The sequence below is a fragment of the Amia ocellicauda genome, chromosome 16 (genome assembly GCF_036373705.1).
Source record: "Amia ocellicauda isolate fAmiCal2 chromosome 16, fAmiCal2.hap1, whole genome shotgun sequence".
NCBI classification, from domain to species: domain Eukaryota; kingdom Metazoa; phylum Chordata; class Actinopteri; order Amiiformes; family Amiidae; genus Amia; species Amia ocellicauda.
In genome coordinates, this window is record NC_089865.1 from 10248036 (window position 1) to 10263727 (window position 15692).

General features: G+C 36.8%; 1 protein-coding gene across 4 annotated transcripts in view; it reads left to right on the forward strand.

Annotated features, from left to right (window-relative positions):
- Positions 1-15692, forward strand: part of LOC136711731 (protein TANC1) — a 118363-nt gene that overhangs the window by 20332 nt on the left and 82339 nt on the right. Inside the window, exon 1 of one of the 4 annotated variants that reach the window (XM_066688179.1) lies at positions 11733-11920. The exons of the other annotated variants lie outside the window; for them this stretch is intronic. The gene's annotated coding sequence lies outside the window, so the exon portion shown is untranslated. Of the gene's footprint in view, positions 1-11732; positions 11921-15692 lie in introns of those variants that run through there. 4 annotated transcript variants of the gene reach the window in all.

Sequence of the window (15692 nt, forward strand, 5' to 3'; positions counted from 1 at the left end):
AGGACACAGATGTAGAAGAGAAAAAGCACCATGACTTTTGTTGTTGTGTTTTTTTATGATGATCCACTTGGTCTTTCTAATCAGAGACACGAGGACGAGATGAGCTGCTGTAGAGTCTGACACTCAGATGAAAGTGTGTCATAAATGTTAATCGCTCAATGCTTGTTATTGGATCTTAAAAATTTGAGCCACAGATTTGTAATACAATCAGAAAACCCAATGCTTGTATTTTGTCCTGTTTCCTGCTGTGCTGTGCATTCAGTTAGAGGGACAGATTTTAATTTGATGATGAGGATAAAGGTTATGAACTGAAATATCCCAGAGGCATAACAATGTCATTTGGCTGTAATATATAATATTCATTGTTGGGATTGCAACATTTTCCGCATTAAATATTCAGTATATTTATTGTTGTGAGAGGCGGGAAACAATACTTGATAAAGTCATTATGGGGTTCTCAAATGCAAGAGGGAAAATAACTTTCTGAATGCAGAAGGACATCTGACAGATATATAAGACGTCTCATTGAAAGGGTAGGAAATTAAATGGATATTTATACAGCAGTTACAGCTTGCTTGCGTTCAGCACAGAAAGAAGCATTCAGCTAGCACCAAGCCACAGGAATCACTGGCAATGGAGTGCAGGAGCCATATAATTGACTTTAGTGGGTGAAGGACCATTTGAATTGACATGAGCAGCATTTGGGAAACAATTACATTTTTCCTTTAAGATCTGAAAATAATTAATTGCCACACAAATGTCTATGTTGATTATATCGCTTATATCTCACCATTCCCTAATGGAGCATATCTTTTGAATGGGTCCCTATGAACCTGTATGAGACCAAGCACCATGAAGGTATTATTGAGCTTGTAAAGCATGACAAAGAATTCAAATTAAGAAGCATATAAGCGATATGTAATGGAAATTGGTAAAGAGCGAATGCAGTGATCATTATATAATTACACGAAAGCTCGGCATATGCTTTCCATAATATTGTGGCTTGGCCGTGAGGCATTGAAGTTGAAAAGAATTACAGAAACTTCTTTCGTTCTGCCAGAAGCCTCAGTCCTTACCCTAGTTCTGTGCCCAGATTGCTCGGGCCACGAATACACCAATTGCTAATTTAACCTTTTATTTTTTATTTTTAACACTGGAGTGTGGAATTGGCAATTCCATTCTTTGAAAAGTCGACTTTGTTGTCTAAGGTTTAACATTCCTGAAGTCAGATGCTGGTTACTGGTGGCCTTCTACAGTTAACTATGTACTCCATAAAGGGTACGTTGCTGTCCTGCTGATGATGATGTTTTTCATTGCAAACCACAAGGTGCTTGGAGGGGAATTTTGTTGTTGATACTGAGTCCTGTTAAATGGAAACGGCTTAATACCAAGCAGTGTTTCTTGTGGTTTCTTGCCATGCCCACCTGAAGTCAGCTGCGTGGATTTATGGCAGAGAATGTGTGCTTTATCAAATCCAAGGTCTGCTACTTGATATGAATGTTATGGTCAAACTGAAGAGTTTTTCCTGGAAAATCCTGGTTGATCATATCTTAACTGGGGTCTGCTGCCTTGTTGCTGCCTTGTTGCTGCCTAACTATATTGCTCCGAAGAGCAATCCACTGAGAATATTTTTTTGCAAATGTGCCATCATGACTTAAGTAAAAGTTTTCAGGATGTTGTCTGATATATCTTATTTATTCTATTAAAGATTCAAATGTCTTTGAACTACTAGAAAAGTAGATGTCTTCTTATAAAAAATAAAAAATAAACTCCCCTAATGCACTTCAGTTATTCTCATTCTAAAAACTCAACAACATGAGGAGACGGCAGTTAAATGTCATCTTTGTGGTTGATTCTGAATAAATGCAGTCAGTTTTGGGTTGCTACAAAACCTTTGATTTACACCTCAGTCTTTGGGGAGTGGCGGATATGTTTTCGTTTCATCATCATTCCCTCTGGGTCTTTTTTTCTCTCCCTGAAACAAAGCATGGCCTTTTTTCCTCCCTGGATTAAACACTGCTGAGAGCAATGAAAGCACATCGTTTCTTGGTGAAACTTTCTTTTTTGCCCCCCCCCCCCCTGTGCTTCTCTTCTTTTTGAGGTAGTAGTTTCGCTACAGATGCTAAACAAGATAGCAATTAGAACCACTGAAAACAGCTGTCAAAAGATGGAGGGGCTTTTTATGTGCTGTCTGTTGTAGTCAGTTGTTAGTCAGTGCTGTCTGTACTAAGCTGTTGTTAATCACACAAGCTTGTAATGCCTTGTAATACTGAGAATGTCTACTTGCTCAGCTGCTCCTCAGTGTCCTACAGAAGCAGGAAGGCTGGACATTTGCCTGACCGTAGTTGCAGTGACCCAGCAAAAGGGTAGCCAGGCAACTGAGCCTGTGTGATAGAGACTATCAGAGAGTGTTTGTAATTAAACTTTTATTTATAATAATGGGATGGAAATATGATGAAATATCAGCGTAAGTAATGAAGAGATATGCAAGGAGACAGTTATTATGATACATGCTTTTATATGGCCAAAATACTGAAATCCTTTCAATTGTGCTTATTTTGAAAAGGTTAGCCAGGAAAATTGATTTATTTGTCAACATTTTTAAATAATGCATAGTGTAAGCTGAATGAAATGAAATGAAAGATGAATGAATGAAAGATGCTAACAAAACAATCACTGCCTTTATCAAACAAGCAATTGCCACACTTTTGGTCAAACAAACCTGTGAAAACGAAATGGAAGAAAGCATTCCCCTACTGTTATTCAAATTGCATGGAGTACTAAAAGCTTAGTCATTAAGATACTATACACCAAACTGATGAGTAATTGGATTGGACATCATTGAAGTTCTGTGATCTTATTAATTTCAGCAATAGCAACCAGACCAAGAAAATAATTAATTATTGCAAATGCCCTTTCCTTCAAAGTGTTTGAACAGTAGGAGGTGGTTTACTATTTAATCTAGAACCACATTTGTATACATTTGTGAATTTCTTTAAGGACATACTAAAGAGAAAAGGAATAAATCTATGGGTAGAATGCTACATTTATTAATTGGGCTTAATGCAAAAAAGAAAGGATTTAATTATTATGATCATTCTTAGCATTAAGTGGTTGAGTTGTTCTTTTGTGCCCAGTTTTTAGCCTCCCAAAGACTTTTTGCAACAACCATAGCAAATCCTAAAATTGATATGTTAGTCCAAGGTATTCACACCCTTCCTTTGAAGTAATGGTATTTGTCATTTGATAAATACGTGTTTGTGTAATGAACAACATTTATCAATAATGTCTTTTCAGAGTTGGGTGAACACTGATTAAGAAACAGTAAAGGTTCAGGTTGACTGCACAGAGTAAAGGTGTAAACTTTGTCTCTCTATGGATGTCTATGGAGGATCCAAAGATTACACAAGCCTTGTCTTAACTCAGTTATTGAGGTATTTTAATCCTCCACCTATTTTAATTCTACAAAATAAAGAAAATGATGGATTGTTTAAACATCCACACACTTTTTTTTTTTTTTTTTTTTTAAGGAGTCGGGTCTTTGTGCAGTTGTCAGTGAGAGTTTTGATGGACTGTTTGGTGATTGGGGAGAGATTTAATGCATACTGTTATTTCAGCTGTGGAGTAGCTGGTACAGGCAGCCTCTCCGCGATCTCTTTATGTCATTGGACAGTTTGGTGATTTGTTGGCAGAGGAAAGCAAAGGAAATGGATTTTGAGGAGGTGATTGGAGACGCAGCGGTTTGTTTTTATAGATGCACACTGTTCTTGAGGTCTGGCTGGTATTCAAGACCCACAGATTCCATTCCCTAATAAATGACCTAACGGAGCAGACGATGCCATTACAAAATGAAAGATCTGCAGAATTTGATTTGCTCTGCACTGTTATTAGAACAAACTGTGTGTAGTTTCCTGCTGTTTTTCATATTTCTTTCATCCTCTTTGTGCTGTGCATTCTGCTGGGAGGTATTTCAAAGATTTTGTTGATAATTGTTTGTCACATCTAATTACAGGAGTAATACAACTATCTAGGTAAATATTTTCCATAAAATAATTCATAATAATTTGGTTCAATAGGGCTTTGGGAAATTACCCATAGTTTTTTGTTGTTGTTTGTCTAAAAACATATCGGCCTAGGCCTAGAGCAAACTAGTTTTCCAGACATGGGATACTATTAGTAAATAACAGCAGGAAGTTTATTTAGCAGAAACATTTGACATTAAAATGACTTGCCAAAACCAGTAAAGATAACATGACCCAAGTGATGTTATCTCGGTAACCATTTCCAGATTTTATACAATTTCATTACAGGATGTGTCCATTTAATTGCTTTCTCAGTTCATGCTGTACATTTAACCTGGTGGCTTGCTGGGTAGAAATGGAAAAGACAGCTTTAAATATGAAACACAGGAAATAGTTTACATCTTTAAACATCTTAAACATCTTTCAGTTGTTTAAGTCTGGTTTTGCCATCTTCTCATTTCAACTGCCTCACTCTTTACTTACTTGTTTATATCAGCAGCAAGATACGATTGGTTAAACCTGTTTTTTTTAACAGTAAAGTCATGATTTGTGTACTAATTTGTACTAAGTTACTTGAGCTGAGCAGATTGAAAATTGTCTATTTGGAGACTGTCTGGATGTATGCATGTAGGTATGTGTATGTATTTTTAGGTGTCTTAAGGAACGCAGTAGTGGTTTGACTCAATGTAATATCCATCAAGTCATCACTCTTCCATGAGTTTGTTGATTGTAGAGCACGCAGACAAATGAAAACTACTCAGGCCTGACAAATGACTGGTGTCCACAGAGATCCCCTTCATTCCTTGGCCACAGGTGCCATCAAAAGGACACCAGACTCTCCGACGTTCTGATGAACAGCTGCATCGACTATGTTTTACCAAATGACCACATGGATTCTCCCTTAGTAGTCTGCATTTTCAATATCCCCCACAGTAGGAAACACCATTGTGATTTGTGCATATGACGTCATAGAAATGCAAGCAAAACTGACTTCTGCACTACTGTTTCTTTAGAAATGGTCAGGCCGTCATTGAGGAGTTTTCATGTGAATGGGAATGCAAGCCGTTGCTGTTGCTATGAAGACAAGACTGTAAACAAGACTTTCTGACATTAAGAAATGGAAAAAGGATCAGGTTTCCTGGTATTCATATATATTTTTAAAATGCAGGATTTGTCTTCACTATGGAAGTATTTATGAAAGAGAATTAAATGTGGCAATGAAAGTAACTGGAAAGACAGGCTCTGAGTCCCACTTGACTATGTGAGACTAGGAGAAGAAAACGGTACCAGGACTTTGCATCACAAAGCCACTTATTGAATTACAATATTACAATAATCAGTTACCCTTCAAACTAATACTGCTCAGATTCATTCAGGAAGATTAGAAAGCTGAATGTAGTGACACATTAAAAAACAGCTCAAGTATTTTTATATTTGATGGCATGGGAAGTGCGGGAAGGGTACAGTTATTAGTGTGGGGACCTGCTGTAGAGGAGAATTGATGTGTGTGCTGCTTAACCAGAGATGGACACTTGTGCTCCAGGGAGGTATAAACCCTGCAGCCTAGAGCTACAGGAAGTCTAGACTACAGTAAGATTGATATGTGCTTGTGATAAGTGGTGAAAGTACACAGCAGGGATTCAGACGGATATACAACAATAGAGGACATTTTATATTATTCGTACTGCAGTTGTTTCTCACTTTTATTATTGCAGACCTTGGCTTACTGAAAGCTGGAATGCTTCATTTTTATACATTGTCACTCCTGTGTATTTAATTAAAGAGCTGTCAAGGAATGCATCAGCAGAGAGAGATGTATTGTACACATTTGCTTTAGATCTTTTCCAGTTGTGTTCGCTTTATTGATGCCAGTTTAAGAAATGTAAATTGTATACAAAAGAGCAATAATGAAGCAGAATGGAATTTGCCTTGTGTTAGGAACAATTGTGCTACAGTGTTTATGCCTGTTATATCCTTCTTCTGTACTTCTATACATACATGTTGTTTCTATTTAGGTACAGCTTCAACTATTTGATATTTTAATTAGCTAAGTAAGGCTACAATCTACTGCAAGTTTTTCTGTAGAATGAATGAAAAAAAAAAGGATTGCCTAACAGCTGATGATTAACTGGGATATGTGAAACTAGACAAGATACACTCAGTGCTCAGTCATATTATTATCCTTTTTTAAAACTGTCTATTAACATATTTACTTATCTTTACTTATCTTGTGGTCTTTTTAGGTATGTAGGGTGGAACTTCACCTTTTCCTAGCCAAAGGGTGATAGTTGTTTGGAGGATCTAACCTGAGATCTCCTATATTCAGGGACCACATTGTGAGAGCATTTCTCTTTCTTTTCTCCAGTACTTTACACCAGTGTCCGTGACCTTGGAGCTGTCTGTGTTGTGCAGAAACTAATCTCACTGAATTAGCAAAGAAAGTGGAATGATGTCATTAGAAACCTGCGAATGTGCACAAGCTGTTATCTTGGTATCAACCACCATGTGATGTTTAAGTTTGTTTTGGCGCTCAGGAAAAAAGGACACCGTTTTTTCAATGAGAAAAGTACATCTGAGGGGCAATTACAGATGTTGATAAAACCTCAGGTTCAGTAGGTCAGCAGTTCTTATTTCTCTTTGTTGTGAATTAATCTATACATCTTATTCCACTTTATTTGTTTCTTAAGAAGGTTGGTGCACCACATTAGGCTACATATGGCAGACATATTCCATGTATTTATATGATACATGATATGAATGTGTGTTTATCCGTCTCTCTTTCTATGATGACTTAAGAGGAGAAGTCTTAGTCTGCTGATAATACAATTGAATTATGCTTAATCACCAAGCAAATTGTATGTAAAATTATATTTCTTAAATGTTGTGTTTTCTCTCTGGGTTTTCTCACTACATCTTCACAAAGTATTAATTCCATGTGATCTGATAAAGTAATACATAAAGTGAAGACATGATAAAAGTTAATTAATTTCATTCTTCTCGGACAGAATAAAGAATGAATGTTTTAAGAATGAAACAATGACCGGATATGTGTTGGACAGTGCTGTGATGTCCGGTGGCGAATGCAAATTTTCTTGGATTTCTCGCAGTGATGATACCAAGGCAACTGCAAAGAGGGGAAAAAAAAAAAGATCAACATTGAGCCACAGGATTTTACAAGGAGCCTTGTAAAAGACAGAATCCTTTGCTTATTCTGCTGCTCTCTTTACATTCTCTGAATATGGGAAAAGCTTAGTTCCACTTGAGTAGATGTGATTTCAGCTTAAAGCATAAAAAATCAGACCAAACTAGATCAACAGAACTGTAAATCACTTATGTAAATTACTTAACTATGGGGATTTATTCGTTTTCTTCCTTATGCTGATATTAAGACAGATATGGACTCGGCAAGGCAGTATTTATTTTTTAGTTGAACCGCTAAGGCCTCGGCAAGCAGCCTCCTGTCTTTACCATATTTCAGGGCCTGGCTGTGATCACAACAGTGAATGGTAATGAAAGTTGGCCTTTGTAAATGTGTCTGCAGATGAATACGCTGTTTAAAGCTCGGGAGCCTTTAAAGGCTGAATGAACTAATGACCCACGCCTTTGTGCTGGGCCTCTAAAGGAAAGAGGATAATGCTATCCACAAGTAGTGTTGGAACTTCTCCAGATCCACCCTTTCTTCTTAATAAAAAGCTTTTAAATTATTTATTTATTGCTTTTTACTCCAGCAATACAGATACATTACAGTACACAGAGCCTTCAGCACCACAGCTGGAGAATAGTAAACAGCTGCACACATGAAAGTGGTGCAAGTGGAATACCAATTTCAACAGTTAGAGCATTTTTAATGAAAACCCATGTTGCATTACTTCAGATACATTTCAAGTTATTGCTTAATCATTCATTATTGGAGCTACAAGAAGTGCACGCATCTCGGCATTATTGATTAATATGGACCTCCGTTAATAGAGACAATTGCAAATGGATTCTCCTCTTTTCACAAAATGCAAGACAAATGAACAGGCTCTCGTGTTCTTAGTACTGTTTTACAAAGGTTATTCATAGTTGTTTTTCTCAATGTCTTAACGGTGCTACAACAGGATTCTTTTTTTCATTCTGGTTGCAATTTGTATTCAGAATGTAAGAATATCATTGCATTTTTACTTGGTTCACCAAAGACTTCCACTAGCATATCAAGAACTCTGATTTTTCCAGCCTCCTTGAAAGTCGCTGTCAGTCAGTAGTTATGTATTGATGCATCTGTACCCGTATTACCGGGACTAATGTGCACTAATGTGGACACCAAGTCTAGGGCTGTGTTAAGAGAAAGCTTAGGGCAGCACAATTCCATGTGTTTACTCGAAGGGCAATGCATTGTGATAAAGGACTGGGTGACATGCTTTGTATCTCGGTCACATCCATTTATTCTTTTCAGCCTGGTGAACTCGGCTTCCTTTGTCCGGTAGATAATGTTGTTCTCATGACCTTTCTTAGCCGATAAAGTAGGACTGCTTAATGATCTGTGCAAATTGCAATCAAAATTTGTTGTTAACCTTTGATCTTGATCCTCGCATAACCAGGTCTCTCAGTGCTATACAAATTAGTTTAGACAGTGCTTGTTGTAAATATGACAAACACAAATTTACTAAGTGGTAAACATAGTAAAAAAAAAGCACTGTCTGAACATAATATACTGCTGCAAATGGTATTATTTTTTTAGCATTGTTGTTTATCTCAGCAAGGCTGGTTCTGTGTCTGAGACGCAGCTTTGTTTAGATCTACCACAGGATTCATGTTTGTGGCAATCTGTTTGGATAGTCACCTATCACTCCTTTCTTCAGCAACAAGACTGTGCTTGTCAAATTGCAAAGAACGTACATTGAAATGACACAACAGTACCTTACACTACTCACTCATGGAATTAAAGTACAGATGGAGGCTGAGTGACATTGGGGAACAGGAACAGTATAAATGAAAATCCTCTATCCACCACCAATACTTGATTCTTATATAATTATCTAGGGTTTTTAAAGTAATTTTATCACCTATGCATATAATGTTTCCTTTGATATGAAACACAGAATACAGTTTTTTCACTTTCCTACACAATGGTCTTTTCTGTTTCTTTTTTTGTTATTATAGTACTACTATTAATTTCAGGGCTGACTTTGATGGTACCCTAGTCAAGATTTTGGATTGGCAACCCCAAATACAAGCTTTATGCAAAGCTGTGTACAAAAAACCACTAAAATGTATACATTTTTTCTCTTTGAAATCAACATTCATAGTGACTTTAGACCCCACTAAGCATACTAAAAAAAAAAAAAAATGTAAGTAAAAAAAAAGTATAAGTTTTAAAAACAGTCTTACGTATGCAGATTCGGCCGCCACTGTGTTGCCAGGGGAGAGCAAACGTGTACAATACACCCCACTTTATTTGGTGGAGAGCCACACAGCTCTGCTTTCAGGACACATGATGTCAAGATGCCTATGGAGCGTGGAATTGATATGGGTAATAAAACACAATGCGCAACGTATAAATATTAATAAGCCGTTTTAAGCATCCTTCCACCCCCCACTTCTCCTTATATTTTTAGTTATTGCTTTTTAAGATATATTGTGGTATGAATTCCAAAAGAGTGATTTAATATATTTTGAACCATGAAGCATCTTTTTATTTGAACATACTTGGAAGCTAATACCTTATTTCCTAGAATGACTGAGCCCCTATTTATTTAGATGTATTTGCATAATCCTTTCACTGATTTGATAGGAATATGGAATTGCGCAAGGTATTGTTTGCATTTGGTTGATGATTGGTGACAACACATCTCTGAGTGAAAATAAGTTTTAGCACACACTTTGTATAGTTTTAAAACACAATAGATTTTTTTTGCCAAGCGACTGTACTTTCTTATGATTGATTTGTGTTCTTTCTTTATTTTGTGTTGTAAACATATTTTCCATTTCTTTTAATATTGCTAATCTAAATGTGCTTTGTACATAGTTATTTTTATTCATCATTGTGTTGTGGTTGGGAAGAAATGTTCCCTGGTTATTTCAGAAGTCTTCCAATCTTCTTTAGAAGGTTCAATAACTTACGTTATTTAAATCCATCTCATTGTAGGTAATGTGTGCAATTTATGTGGTAGCTATAACCTTAAATGTAATCATCTGATTTCATCAAATTTGAATTACGCATGGATAATATAAAAAGTGCATGTGTCTGCAAGATTAGACTGAGATTATCTAAGTAATATTCCAATCATCTCTAGCAAAGTCACAGTGGGTACATTTGTGTCTTTTTTTTTTTTTAATTACAGCCCTTATGTGCTTTCAGAAATATTTTTCTGTTTCAAATGACTTCATTCCGAAAATCTAAGGGAAAAAAAAAAGTTTTCCTGCCCGAAACAAACACATGGGAAAGACATTGTCTGACCTAGATTTTTTTCCCATACCAGCTTAAATTGTCCATTTATATGAAAAAGAATGTCATGGTTCCTGGCGCTCCCTCCTATTCCCCTAGGCCATTAAAAAATAACATTTCAGTGTACATCTGAAATCAACAGAAGTACACTTAATTCTGCTTCAAATTCTTGTATTAATTTATTGGGCTTTCCACCCTTTTTAGCAGAGACCCAGTGTAGTAGCAGAATGTGTGAGAACCATTTTGTTGCCAATACTGTACATGTGTTGACCAATAAGAACCAAAAATATGTCCACCCCAACTTGCAGTCACATGTTAACTTTGTCCAAATGTTGAGGTTAATTTTCTGGACACACCATGATTTGATTTATTGAAATACTGCTCATCACTGTCTTAACTCGGCAATATAACAACATGTGGATAATGCTGAAAGAAATATACTGTTCTGTTATAATAAATAACTGTTCAGACGCAGAGGCTTGCAGCTTTATTTTTTGGTTTATTTGTTTATTTTCCCTTCAGAAATGTTGAATTGGCACATATATATATTCTCTTAATACCAAATTTTCTGCGTAACTTACAAAAGATGTCTTGACACAGTAGAGGTGAAGATATCTTTTGTAACATTCACTGTAAGCTCACCTGCTTCTGTTCACATAGTAAACCTCCAGTGCAAGCAGGAAAGCTAAGTTGTGTTGTGTAGACGGCATACTCGCTTCAGCTCTCACTGATTCACAGGTCTTCAGCCAGCCACAGGGGGCAGTATTGAAACCAGGAAATGCTGGGCGGTTCAGACCCACCCGACTCTGGCGCTGATTAGCCAACTCTCATCAGTAATTCGCTAATGACCAAATTTGAAAAAAGCCATTGTAACCTTTGATCCACCGAGAGGCCTTTACCAGTTCAACAGCTAAGGAGCCTGAGGCTTGCTGCTTTTGACATGTTGCCACATGTGGTGTACAATAATCTGGTTTGTCAGTCCTATGAATTAGCCAAATTTAAAGACCAATATGTAAACACTGAATTGTATTTACTTTTTTTTTTTTCTTTTTGTACTGACAATGAATCGAATTTAGTCTTTTTCCAGCCCCTATAATTTAAAGTGCACATCATAGGTCAGCTACACTGTGCTAAACATAATTTGCATATCATGGTTTCATTTTTATGGCTGTTTGTAATGACTACCTGTCCTTGTTGAAATAGGTGTGTTTGACTTGGGGATTGGCCACCCAGGGATTGCACAACGTGTGTGTGGTAGGGTGACAGTTGCCATGACAACAGCTGGCAGGCAAAAGCGACAGGAAGGCCTTGAAAAACTTGCTATCCTACTATGAATTGATAATTGCTTATGAAGTTAGTTTGTGCTTTTCTCTCACATGGGACCTGGGAGAAGAAGGTGTTGACAATCGCGGTGCAGTTACTGTCTATGATGATTTTCTACTGCCTAAAGCCCGGGTCAAGTTCACTAAAGGTGAGACGGATATGTTGTTAATCTCTTCAAGTTGCTGCTAAAGACTGGTTCCAGATTCTTGCCGCGGCACTTTCCCTTGCTGTCTTGTGAATTAATCCTGAGGTCCTTTGTGAGGCTGTCACACCAGTCTCGGAAGTACACAGGAAAACTTTATTGGCAGTTAGTCTAGTGAGAGAATTTCCCACTGGAGGAATGTCCAAGGGTCTGAAGTCTTTGTATATTGACAAAAAGCTTTTGCATTAATTACAGCCGCTAAAGCCTTTCATCAAAAACCCGGGCTTGTTAATATTTACTTGCAAGAATAACTGCTAATGGAGATTTGACACACACACACAGACACACACACACACACACACACACACACTACACTCCCCTTTTCTCACACACTTTTCTTATAAAGAGGGAAGTGTTTATTTTTTGTTAGGGATGTTTATTGATTTGTTAGTGATATTGTTTTAATTGTATTATCATCATCTCTGGGCACTTTGTAGTTCCACACAAGCTCATCTTCACTAAATATGACTTCCCTTTTGTTTGACAGTGGGTGGTGCAGAGGGAAACATTAGCAAACATACTACATGTGAGGTTTGTCATGGAGGTTGAATGCACACAAAAAAAGCGGTGTGGGAATAAAGCAGGTTCCATGTACATCAAACATTAAATGAACATCTTTACGAAAGTGTAATTGTCCATTAAGCTCAAAAGCTGACTGTAAGTACCATGTTGTATTAATTGTGGGTTAGTTTTATTGCTTTAATATTTGTTTATTCCATGCAAGACTTTGAACCCTGTTGAAACTGATCACTTGGAACCGGAAATATAATGTTTACTTTTTTTTCTTCTCTCTCCATAAAATAGAAACAGCCACTTAGTAAGACTAGTTTTTCTTTCAGCCTGCACAGATGATACCTCTTAATTTACTTTTTTCCCAAAGAAGAAATTTACTTTGAAGCAAATGGGGGTTACCAGGTTAAGTTATATTTAGTGCTTAAACACAGATCTCATCAGAAAGAGGTCTAGGCTGGAAAGACAGCCTGCATAGCTCTCTAAAGACTGACGGCAGAAATATTCTCTTTATTTGGAAAAAAGGCACTTTGAAAACTACTCTGATGAGGTTAAATTATAAATCTTTTTAAAATCGGAGGTACATCACTGATTAATAATGAAGACACGTACATATGTATTCTTGAGTTATTGTTAAAAAAATAACTCTTTAGATTTACTTCCACATAACTATGGTGTAGCTGACACACTCTACACCATACAACCCTGATGGGAACAATTGATTCTAATCTGACTAATTAACCAATGTATCAAAATATTATCGCACTGTTTTAAGGGAGGCTATGTCCTCTTTGGATTGGCATCAGCCTTTTGAAGTTTTAAAAAGAATATAAGCAAGTCTGTAATCATTTTTTACATAGTTTTCAGTGTGGTAAAATATAATTAGAAAGGGTTTCTATGCTCAGGCCACAGCATGGGCTGAAATTGCAGACCTTCTTTTCAAGGTTTGAAGAGTCACTAAAATAGCATTAGTGAGTTGACATTTGTTTTTACTTCTATATTATAGTCAGGTCTGGGCACTTGAGTGCACTTGTAAAGTGCAAAAGGCAGTGAGTGCAAACCAGTTAACCCGTTATAAACTTTCATGTGGTAGCCCCTTTTTTAATGCGTCTCCCCAAATGACAGAGACGCCTACACTGTCACATAAAATACAGACAGAAATGCTCAATTTTTAAATGTAATTTTACAAATGAGTAAATGAAGTTTCCTAATAAAGTCACAAGCTGTTTAGAGCTGTATAATGGTTTTTTAAAACCTTCTGTTTTTAATGACCGAATATTAAACACTGCAGTGCCACGCACTGACCTGGAAAACGTTTAAGTGTTGAAAATGCCGGGCTCGGCTATGGTCAGAAATGCTGAGTAATGTCCATGAGAAGGAAATATTATTATTAAATTAAATAACTGTATAAATTAAATAATTGAATTTGTATGCCTAATTGCTAACTACAAGGCTGCCAATATCTTATACTTATGGTGCAGCTTTGTTTGTTTTCAGTGAATTTCTACTGCTTCCACTTATTTCACAAATCCCACACACATCTTTTTCAGCATTAGAACTTGTTGACTTTATCTATTTAGTTAAATAGTTTTTAAGTTATTACTTTTACTGTTTTTATTGTATGTATATCTTCTATAATTTGTTTGTTTTCATATGTTATTGTGCTGCTCACAAGTCAGCAATAACTTTCTGAAAAGCAACAAATCTGAGTGTGATAACAGTTATAACGTTGGAGGGAGAGAGATTGTCTTGTCTCGGTACCTTACGATCTGGTACGACAGGTTTCTCCACCTCTGATGTTCCTGAGAATTTCCAAATTGCCGGGAGCCATGTTCTTCACTAACCCAGACTCGATCTGCCCCGACCCCAGATTGAAATGTCATCTAGGATCGAATGTGAATCTTGACATACACAACAGAAAAAGTATGTGCATCCAGGCTTGAGTCTGATCCAGGGTGAATCTCGATGTACGTAGTCCACCCTAAGCGACAGGCCTCTGTTGAGACTTTGCAGACAGCACACTTGTAGAGGACGCAGTGTGAAGCTGTGTGGTTTCATGGTCTGCAGACTTGGTTTGAGAGCTCACTTTCTGTGTAACTTTGGTCAAAGCATTTGACCTCCCTTCCCTTTAACATTTCCACTTGACACTGCTTGTGGTGGTATGGCATTTTTGTTGTATTGTAAAGATAAGTCAAATGATTTGATTTGATTTGAGACCTACATTAAATAAAGATCATTATTTTACTCCCCGACTATTAAAAGCCAAGCTCTAAGGCATGGACAGAAAAGGGCCTTCTAGGCACTCATTAGAAGACACGCCATAGGTAGACACTTGAATTTGAATATCTTGTTTAGGAAAGCAGATCGAACATTAGAATTCACGGCAAATCCCCATGGTCCATGGCACATTGGGTATTTAATTGGAGGATTGTTAATAATGTACATGACGAACTTGGCAGAAAAAGGATCATCATGCTTGCTATTCTTATTCACTGTTCTGCAATAAAATGTACTTTAATTATGTTTAGCAAGCCAGTGTAATTATGTGCAATCCATGGTCTTTTCAGCTGACTGTTTATGTACCAGGCTTATGCTGTTGTCTGTATTGGACTGGACATTTTTTTTTTATATAAGTACCTGAATTACATTGAACATATTTCATTGAATATAATATTATGATTCTATAGCAGACAGTATGCTTTTGTTGTGGGGTGTTTATATGTCTTGTTTAAGGCAGAATACTCTATGGGCTGGTTTCACAGACCCAGATTAGCACTAGTCATGGGCTACCCAGTGTTATTTTTGGTAGAGAAGTCCTAGACTAGTGCTAACCGAGGTCTGTGAAACCAGCCAATTAAGATCTATGTACCCTGGACTGCCCTTCGTGGGTTGTAGAAGCTCATTCCACATGTTGCATTTTAATGTTTTGTTTTGGTTTCTGTTTGAGTCCATTTAGCATCTGATATCAATCATGAATGTATTTTTGCTGGAAGTTTTTCCATGTTAAACACTACTCATAAAGAAAACTATTTTGTTTGGAAAACATACCCCAAAACAATTGCACTTGAGTCTGTCAATGTTATTTCTGTATCAGCAATTTGCAGTATTGAACAGATTATGCTATGACTCTTAATTTTACCAAAATTCCCAAGTGTAGGGAAAATTCCCATGTCCATGGAAATAACATATATAAAGCTTTTTAGGTTCT